This window comes from Petaurus breviceps, unplaced genomic scaffold (assembly GCF_028583685.1).
Source record: "Petaurus breviceps papuanus isolate PSGF00001 unplaced genomic scaffold, PetGlider_PUasm1.0 84, whole genome shotgun sequence".
In the NCBI taxonomy this organism is placed as follows: domain Eukaryota; kingdom Metazoa; phylum Chordata; class Mammalia; order Diprotodontia; family Petauridae; genus Petaurus; species Petaurus breviceps.
This window is the reverse complement of record NW_027186645.1, coordinates 6,507,159-6,517,511: the sequence shown is the minus strand read 5'-3', so window position 1 is coordinate 6,517,511 and position 10,353 is coordinate 6,507,159. Positions and strand designations below refer to the sequence as shown.

The 10,353-nt window shown below is 36.2% G+C and overlaps 1 pseudogene; it reads right to left on the bottom strand.

The window, feature by feature from the left end:
* Positions 1-6,172: 6,172 nt before the first annotated feature.
* On the bottom strand, positions 6,173-6,520 carry LOC138176196 (large ribosomal subunit protein eL30 pseudogene; annotated as a pseudogene).
* Positions 6,521-10,353: the final 3,833 nt, after the last annotated feature.

Sequence of the window (10,353 nt, the reverse complement as noted above, 5' to 3'; positions counted from 1 at the left end):
GGCAATAGCTGAACAAGTTGTGATATATGACAATAATGGGATACTGCTGTAGTTTAAGAAACGGCAAGCTGGATAAATTTAGAAAATACCTGGAAAGACATTTATGAAGTCATGCAAAGTAAAGTTTGCAGAACTAAGAGAATGTTGTACACAGTAACAACAATATTGCAAGGAGGATCAACTTTGAAAGATTTAGCTACTCATACAAAATACTGATCTAAAAGAGTTCCAAAGTACCCTAGGATAAAAAATGCTATCCAGCTCCAGAAAGAATTGATAAATTCTGAATATAGACTGATGCATACGTTTTAAAGCTTGCTTTATTTTTCTTGTTTTATGTTTTTTTGTCTGTTTTCTTTTTTTTCCATTTTTCAAATGCTTTATTAACTTCTGATTTTCATCATTCATTTCCACCAGATTTCGAGTTACAAATTTTCTCCCCATTTTTCCTCTACCTGCCGCCCCAAAATATCATTCCCACAGGATATCCTCTCCTCCAATCTGCTCTCTCCCATATTTTCTCCCATACCACTTTTGACTTTTCCAGCAGGGCATGTGGATCTCTATGCCCCAGTGCCTGTATATATTATTTGCCAATTAGATATAAAATAGTATTAATAATAGTATATATATATATATATATATATATATATACATATATTTAAACATTTGATTTTAAAACTTTGAATTAAAGATTCATTCCCTTCCTCCCTTGTCACCCACCCTTACTGGGAATATAAGCAGTTCAGTATTGGTTGTACATGTGTAGCTAATGCAAAAAAATAACACAATAGATATATTGTAAAAGACTGACTATATTTCCCTCCCTCCTATCCTACCTCCCACTTGTTCTATTCTCTACTTTGATCCCATCCCTTTTCAAAAGTGGATGCTTCCAATTTCCCTCCACCCGAGCCTGTCCTCCTTTCCTTCTTGCCCCCCCCCCCCCCCATTGCCTTCCCTACTCTCCTGTAGGGTGAGATACCCTATTTAGTGTGTATGTCATTCCCTCCCCAAGCCAAATTCAATGAGAATAAGGTTGACCCATTCCTTTTTGCCTCCCTATTCTTCCCATCCATTGTAACCATTTTCCCTTGCCTCTTCTTTATGAGATAGTTTACCCCATTCTCTCTCTCCCCATTTCCTCTCATTATATTCCTCTCTCATCTCTTAATTTCTTCTTTTAAGTATCATCCCTTCCTGTTAAATTGGTCTTGTGCCCTCTATCTATGTAGACCTGTAAACATATATGCACACATTCACATATGTATTCATATACCCATATACCCTCATTATAGACATGTATGTATTTCTAATCCCTTCAACTATTTTCATACTGACAAAAGTTTCATCAGTTGCAATTATTGTTTTTCCTTGTAGGAATGTTAATAGTTCAAATTTGATATGTTCCTTATGATTTCTTTTCCCTGTTTACCTTCTCATGTGTCTCTTGCTTCTTGTATCTGAATGTGAAAATTTCTAATCACCTCTAGTTTTTTTTCATCAATAATGCTTGAAAGTCCTCTATTCCACTGAATGACCATATTTTCCTCTGAAACACAATACTCAATTTTGCTGGGTAGGTGATTCTTGGTTTTAATCCCAGCTCCTTTGACCTCCAGAATATCATATTCCAAGACCTTTGATCTCACAGTGTAGAAGTTGCCAGACCCTGGGTTATCCTGATTTTGTTTCCACAATATTCAAATTGTTTCTTCCTGGCTGCTTGTAATATTCTCTGCTTAATCTGGGAATTCTGGAACTTGGATATAATATTCCTAAGAGTTTTCTTTTTGGGATGTTTTCAGCAGTTGATTGGTAGATTCTTTCAACCTCTATTTTGCCCTCTAGTTCTAAAACATCAGGGCAGTTTTCTTTGAGAACTTCCTGGAGGATGATTTCTAGGTTCTTACTTTGTTCATGGCTTTCAGGTAGTCCAATAATTTTTAAATTATCTCTCCTGGATCTATTTTCCAGGTCTGTGGTTTTCCCCATGAGATATTTTACATTGCCTTCTGTTTTTTTAATTTGTTTGGATCTGTTTAACAGCATCTTGATTTCTATAAAGTCATTAGCTTCCATTTGCTCCAGTCTAATTCTGAAGCAATAATTCTCCTCGGTGAGCTTTTGAGATTCTTTTTCCATCTGGCAAATTGGGCTTTTTAAGGCATTCTTCTGCTCGTTGCCTTTTTGAACCTCTTTTGCCAATTGAATTAGTCTATTTTTTAAGGTGTTATTTTCCTCAGTCAGGCTCTTGACTCTTATTTTGTAATTTGTTTGCATCATTCTCATTTCTCTTCCCAATTTTTCCTCTATTACTCTTATCTGCTTCTTAAGGTCCTCTATGGCCTGTAACCAGCTCGTATTTTCCTTTCAAGCTTTTGGTACAGGAATTCTGACTTCACTGTCCTCCTCCTGTTCCATGCTTTGCTTCTTTTTGTCCCCCAAATAGGAGTCTAATGTTGGAATCTTCTGTCTACTTTGTTTCCTTTGCCCTGTCATGTTGCCCCTCGGTCACTTGACCTCTGGGCTTTTTGCCACAGTAGGACTCTGCCACCAGAAAGGGTAGCTTTCATCCCAAATGCTGGGGTTTTCTCAGCCCCTGGAGGTATTAGATGGGTTCCCTCTCTGAGGCCTCCACGGACTCTGGCAAGCTAGACACATGCCCCAGGACCTCCACCCTAAACTGTAATACAGATCCAAGCAGGTTAAAGTAAGAGCGATTAGCCCTCAGACTGTTTGCTTATTCCCCCTACACTCTGCAGGCCAGGAGCTAAAGCTGCCACGTGGTGCTGGCTGGCTATGCCCCAGGATTGAAAGCCACACACTCCCACTTACTGGGTCCCAAAGTCCAGACTGCACTGATCTCTCCTTTTGTCCTTCACATCTATATGTTGATAAATCTGGAAACGGCCACAGCTGCTGCTGTTCTTGAGTCCCTCTGGCTGGCAGCTAGTCAGGCCCACCCTGGGGCTAAAATCACCAGCTCAAGGGGTTCGGGCTCAGCTCTCAGAATGCTGTGCTGGCCAATTCCTACTGGCCTGCTGGGCTGTCCTCAGTGGGAGGTTATCTTCTGTCTCTCATTTTGTGTGTTCTGAAGCACCATAGTTTGTTCAGGGTCCCCTTTTTACATTGACAGAGGAGAAGGTGGAAGCCGGACCTGCTAGGAGGTCCTGCTTCTGTCATCTTGACTCCACCTCCCTGTTTTCTTTTTCAACATGGTATTCATGGAAATATGTCCTGCATGACTTCACATGTGTAATGAATATCCTATTGATTCCTCCTCAAGGAGGGAGAGTCATGGGAGAGAGGGAGAAACTTTAAAACTCAAATTAAAAAAAAGGTTAATTTTTACACGTAATTGAGTTATATTTAACTAATTAAATTAAATATGTGTGCATATATATTTATTTATTTAAAAAATTTTAGTCTGGATTGCTTCCATGACACAGTTGCCAATCATGATTGACCACAGGCCTCTCGTTGCTACTGTAACCATGGAGACCAAGGAATTATTATTATTCCAAAGTCCTTATAGTGACCAAGGAAGGTCAGCTTGGCTTCATATGTATTCCAAAGGGAATCTTTTGCTCAGCAAAGATTGGAAGACTCCCTGACTACTGTCATCACAAAAATATAATTATTATAATATAGACATAGTTTTTGTGGAGTCCCATCAAAACAAACAAGTGACCCAAGAAAATAATCTAATAGAGAATAAAAACTCAACTTCATCCCCAAATTTAAAAAAGAAGGGAAACTTCTATAATGTTTTTCTTTTAAATTCTTTGCAAAGATTAATTAATCCCATTTCCCCCAAGCTCCCAGTCCCCTAGCACAATGATTGCCTTTCTCCTCCTTTTAGTTTTAATTACCTACAAAATGGTAAATTTTCTTCCATCTTGGAAATGGACTTTTAGTCATATCACTTCAACAAATAATATACTTGTTAAGGAAATTTTAGTTAATGGAATTATTTTTCCTCTGATTCAAATGAAAAGAAAGTAGGTCCTATAGCATCAGGAGAACACACTAATATGGAGAATACATATACCAGAAGAATATAGTAAATGATTAACCTGAAGAAAGCAAATAAGAAGACAAGTCACAGTCTTTGTCTGGTAGTTTTCTAATGGAAATGAATGGGGTAAGTTTTATTCTGTTATCTTTGTCCCTTGAAATATTATACAAGATAAATAAGGAAAAAGATATTCTGATTTTTCCCCAAATTTTCTCTGAAATCATCCCAGGTACTGTTTTAAACATCTGTTATGCTAAAGTTGTTATCAAATGACAAGGAAAATACATATAACAAGTGAAAAAAATCATTATGGTTGAATTTAGATCTTTTTCTTTTTTTCTGTACAGAGTGTAATGCAATGGGTATGGAACCAGCTTCAAAACCAAGAGGTTTTGGGTTCTTTTAGGGGGGATAGATAGATAAATAGAGAGATAGTAGATGGATATAGAGTTACAGATATAAAAACATAGATTTTTTTTTACTAAATTCTATTATTGTTCAGTTCAGTCAAATTATTTTGTGTATGTAGATATAGCTTCAAAAATTGTTATTAATACTAATGGAAGGAATCTCAAAAAAATAAACAAACAACTCAAACCCTTACAAAAATACATGGTTAAATCTGTACTTTTTTTTTCCTTTTTCCACACAATGATTTCCTTTGTTATAACCTATGGTGCAAAGAAAATGGAAAAGAGAATGGCCATTCAAAATGTAAAATTAATAGAGGAAAAAGTACAAAACCTGTGAATCAGCCTGGTTCTCTGGCCACTAGCTGTGGCTGTTGTTCCTTGGCAAAGTTTGACATCAAAGTTTCAGGGAAAATGTTGAAGTGAATCAGGGAGAATTTGAGTGTCCAAGGGATGTTTGCTGGTTACATTCATAGTCATATTACCTCCCCAGATGGTTAGGCTCATCTTTATTACTATCTTAAGGTTTGGAGTAGAATGCATATTAGACAATGCTTAGAGTTGATGGGTCTGCCTTTGTAACATCTCTACCCGTCTTTCTCCATTCTCTCTGACTCAACCCATATTCACATTCCTGTTATCTCACATCTTGACAACTGTAGGAAACTTTTAATTGTATCATAAATTCCTTGAAGGCAGAGACTGATTCATTTTTGTCTTTGTATCATGAATATTTACTGGAGTGTCCCATAGTTTGGCGGGCATGTAAGAAAAGTTCAACAAAACTTTTTTGCTTCTATTTCTCTCAGCTAAAATCTATTTTGTGCACTGATGACAGCATAGTTTTCTAAAGCATTGCTTCTATCCTGTCACTACCCCATTCAAAAATCTGCCAGATCACCACCACTCCCATTGCTGATAGTCCAGATTCCTGACTTTTATTTAACAGATGTTTACAATCTATCATCATATTAGTTAACCATGTTTAAGTAGCACAATTCTGTTAGTTATGCCCTCTCTGCCACCACCCCCTCCACCCCACATTTACCTATGCACCTTAGAGTTATTTGCTATGTTTTAGAGATTATTAAGGCTAATTCACTGCATTTATACAATGATTCAGATACTTGTTATGCCTTTCTAAGGGTAATCCTAAGTAAGAACCCAGACTAAAACCCTACCACTTGGTATAGTTTAATGCTTCATTATTAGTGATAATAGTTTGATTAACTTAATGATATTTAGTTCTGAGACTCCTCAATCTTTTTTTTAAAGGAACAAGACATTTTGGGTTTCTTTCCACCCAGATGCTTCTTTGTGATATGGGGTTTTATTCAACTCCCACATTTGTTTCATTTATCTTATCTCCCCTCCCATAGAACTCATTCTTGTCTAAACCCTCATTGACTCTTGCCTAAACTATTGCAATAAGTCTTCTATTTAGTTTTACTGCCTTATGTCTTTCCTCTTCTCTGATCCATTCTCCACACAGCTGTCAATGTAATCTAACTAATCTTGAGTCTAACAATGGCATTACCCTGCCAAAAAGTTCCAGGGACTCCGTGTTGTCCCTATGTTTCAAGACAAATTTTGATTTTGACTCTTAAAACCTTTAACAACCTGATTCTAACCTATCTTTAATAGCTTATTATGTATTTCTCCCTTTCAGATAAACCTGCAGTTTATTTTATTTTTTTAAACAAGTTTTGGCCTGGTTTATTAAAGTATACTTTTATACAATTTACTTTTCACTGGTCTGTTCTGGAATGCTTCTGATGATATCAGAATCAACTGAATCAATGATAGCCAGTGTACATACTTTGTAGTACTTCCCACATGCTGTACCCAATTCAATGTTATTTCCACTGTAATGATGTAAGCCAGTTTTGGCCAACATGGCGTAATATTCGATCTCTGATTTCCTCAAGGCCTGGCAGTTTTTGGCTAAGATGACCAATTTGACTTTGCCTTGTCTGATAATTTTCAGGGTCTGTTTATAGCCTAGCATGTATTTGCCACTTTTCAAGACCAGCTGAAGCCTCGAGGTGATGGACTCCAGTGACTTTTTCGTCTTCTTTGCGGCCACCATCTTCCTGCCTGCACTTAGTCAGAGATCTGCTGCCAAGCTGGGTGGGAAGCAAGAAAAAAAAGCTAACCCTGCAGTTTAACAAAACTGGTATGTTCGCTCTCTTACACATGTCTCTGTTCAGGGACTTTACACAATTTGTCTCTCATTCAAAAAATCCACCCAGCCCCATCCCCAATCCCTGATTTACCTCTGCATCTTATATTCCTTAGACTTATTATAAAATTAATTCCTGATCACTTCTTCCCCTTAAAATTGATCTGGAATTTCCTTTTTTCCTTGATTTTGTGCCTATTAATATGTACTTAATATTATTTATTGATATTTATCCACATTCTTTCAAATAATAACCTCTTTCTGGATGGGGACAGTTTTGATTTTGTATTTTGCTTTCCAGCATCTAGCGTGGTTCTTGGTGCATAAATGGTGTTTAACAAATGTTTTTTAATCAATTGAGTGGACACTGGATTTTAAAAGACTCTTACAGAGAAACATAATCTCTAGTAGATCCTACAAAACTGAACACATTTAAGTACTCTCCTGGTAATGGACCATATGTCTTTTGGTTATAAACTTAAGGTTGGAGAATGTCTTCATCAGAAGTGTGAGAACCAGGGATTTTTTTTTCTCTATAGTAATTCAAGAAGACTGTCAGTGGAGGAATTACCCATGTGGATGAAATCATGGATCCTTGAGGTACTGTCAGTTGTAAATATATTCTCAAGTAAAAATATGTTGATATCTTTGCCAAAGGGAGTGCAGAGGGAATTGATGGAAGAGCATTTTTGAGAGGACTCCATTTTTAATCAGGGAGAGAGACAGAGAGAAAGGAATTTTCTAGCACACGAATCAAACCTCTCCAAAGCAGAGTGTCAAGTTTTTAAAGCTAAGATCTTTAGGCAGGTTCAGGCTGCTTCAGGATATACAACCATAGTTATGATTAAAATAATAGTAATAAGATAAAGAGATTACCCTCAGGCATGCAAAGAAGCACCAAAAAATTATAAGAGAGATTTCTGGATTAACAGCACAGTTGCAGTAAATCCTAGAGTTATTGTGTAGAAGAGTGATGTTTTGGAACCTGGATATTAAAATAACCTTTGAGGAAAAATGAAAAACCCATCCCATCCGACTTATCTCTTCTTCAAATGGGTTTATTCTATGTCTCATGGTCCAGTGTGGCATAATCAATGGAACGATAGACTTAAGGTTAAGAAGACCCTGATTCAGATTCTCCCTCTGACACTTACTAGCTTTGTGACCAGGCACAAGCTCCTTACCTTCTCTGAACCTCAGATTCCCAATCTTAAAGAAGGAGATAAAACAAGTAAAATATCCCTCATGGTGTTTTTGAGTGACATAAATGAGCTAATGTTTGTAAATAACTTTGTAAAACTTAAAATTAATATTTAGCTGTTTGATTTAAAGGAATAGGTTTACCACCAGAAGGTTACCAACTATAATTCCTATAAAGCTTCATCAGAAATGGAATCTGTTGATATTCAGAGAACAACATTTCTAGTATTCACACATATTTTGCTATGAGTGTCATTGATACCTCACCTTTCCTACATTATGTTTTTAGCAATTTCTTTGCCAGAGATGGATAATAGAATATTTGTACCCAAAGGACCTTGTGAGTCCACTAATTATTGTACTGATGAGAAGAAAAAGAAGAGAAAAAAAAGGAAAGGAAGGGAGAGGATAGAAAAGGAGAGGAGAGGAAAGGGAAGACTTCCAGAGAGATAATATACCCTAATTTACATAGCTAATTAGTGGTAGCATTATAATGTGATCCTGGGTCTCCAGGCTGACTGCTATTTACACTACATCAGTCCAACTTTGAGAGAGTATTGTATAGTAGATCAAAAAAGTTGGACTTGGTGTCAGGTAGACCTTCATTTGATTCTGACTTCAAGCACTTCCTAACTCTTCGAGTTAGGGCGAGTCTCTCAGAGCATCTATTTCTTTATCTGCAAAATGGGAATAATAATAGCATTTTTTTTTTAGTGTGAATATCAAGAGACCATTTATGTATGGTACTTTTCCAAACTTAAAGCACTAGATAAATTCAAGCCATCATCATCATCATCATCAGGTTAACTATTTAGCTGTGTGGGCATGATCAAACCACTTAAATTCTCAATGCCTCCAGGAAATTCTACTCTCTAAGACCATAGGGTACACATACACAGATTGCCAATCTGAAGGATTAGGGAAAGTTTCCACTGGCATTCTGTCAATGATATTTTTTTTATATTAAAAGCATATAAATCAATATAAACTGAAAGTAGTTTAACATTTGGATCTTTTTTATTGTTGTTGTTGTTAGAACCACTCAAACATTTTGCAATGTGACCAGCATAAAATATTTAGTAGGAATTTTCATGGGGCTGGGAAGAGTACATCAAAATTCTGCTGTCATATATTTCTTATTGCTGAGATACAATTATTTGAAATCACATATTTTTCCTAGATCTGATTTCTGAAAATTAACTTGAAAACAATTTAGCACAAACTGCAAATTGCTTCTCTTTCCTGGTGAGAATCTGGAACTATCCATACATTTCTAGAATCACCTCAGAATAATTTAAATAATATCAGTGCCATGGGGAGAGATGATAGATGAAGGGCAATTGAGAGAAGCAATTGATAAAAGAGGCGGGGTGCTCCCCTGAAACCCAGGACTCTAGATTGATACATAAACTGATATACAAAACTTGTAGGCCATTCCCTCCCCCCCCCCATATCAATCATTTTAGTGGAGAAAGGAGAAGAAAAACTACTTTTTAGTAAAGAAAAATATAAATAAACTGTTAAATAGTGAAAAATAAGTATTATAGATGGACAGTATTGCTTGAAAATAGCAAGAAAATTTCTTTGGTCTAGTAAAAATGCTAAAATGTGTATGAAGAAAAATAGCTCATATGTAGATTTGAATATTTTTGTACAGAAAATTAATCATATCATTAATATAAACTCTCAAATCATTATGGAAAAGATGGATGTCTAATTTATATATAATCACATTGATGTTTTAAGGAAGCAGAGAAATAACTTATTTATTAAAAAACTGTTTTTCTAGTAAAAGTAATGAACATGTCAACACTTTGAGAATTTTAGTGCTGATAAAACTAAAAAAGAAGAGAAATAAATATTGGGAGTCTGAGGAAAGATTTTTTTTAAAAGATAGCAGTTTCACAAAGAAAGTTTGGCCAAAGGCTCAATAAACATTTATTAAGCATCTCCTATTTGCCAGACACTGTGCTAAATACTGGGGATACAATTATATATATTTAAAAGACTATCACTGGGGCGGCCAGGTAGCACAGTGAGTAAGAGCACTGGCCCCAGAGTCGGGTTGACCTGGGATTGAATCTGGGCTCAGACACTTAGCACCCACCCAGAAACACCTGGCCGTGTAACCTTGAGCTAGTTACTTAACCCTGTTTGCTTTAAAAAGAAAAAGACTATCACTGCCCATAAAGAGATTATGATATAATGGGTGAACAGAGCACACACAATAATAATAATACTGTTTCAAAGGAAACATTTGATAACTACTTAAAGGATGATTTGTTGAAAGAGCTTGAAAATGCTGCACTCAAGTATGAAAATAAAATGATGTATTCAGCCATAAGCTGGTGAGGATTATGAAAAAATGAAAGATCAGATTAGATTTGTGGAAATAACTTGTTATTTTACATTCCATTAGTTGAGGAAGGGTTAATGGAATACTGAAAGAGAAGTAAATGGAAATTCCTGTTGAGATAACAAGGAGATCAGACCTGTAGGAAACAAGCAATGTGGTGATTCAGAAGACTTATGAGAGGGAT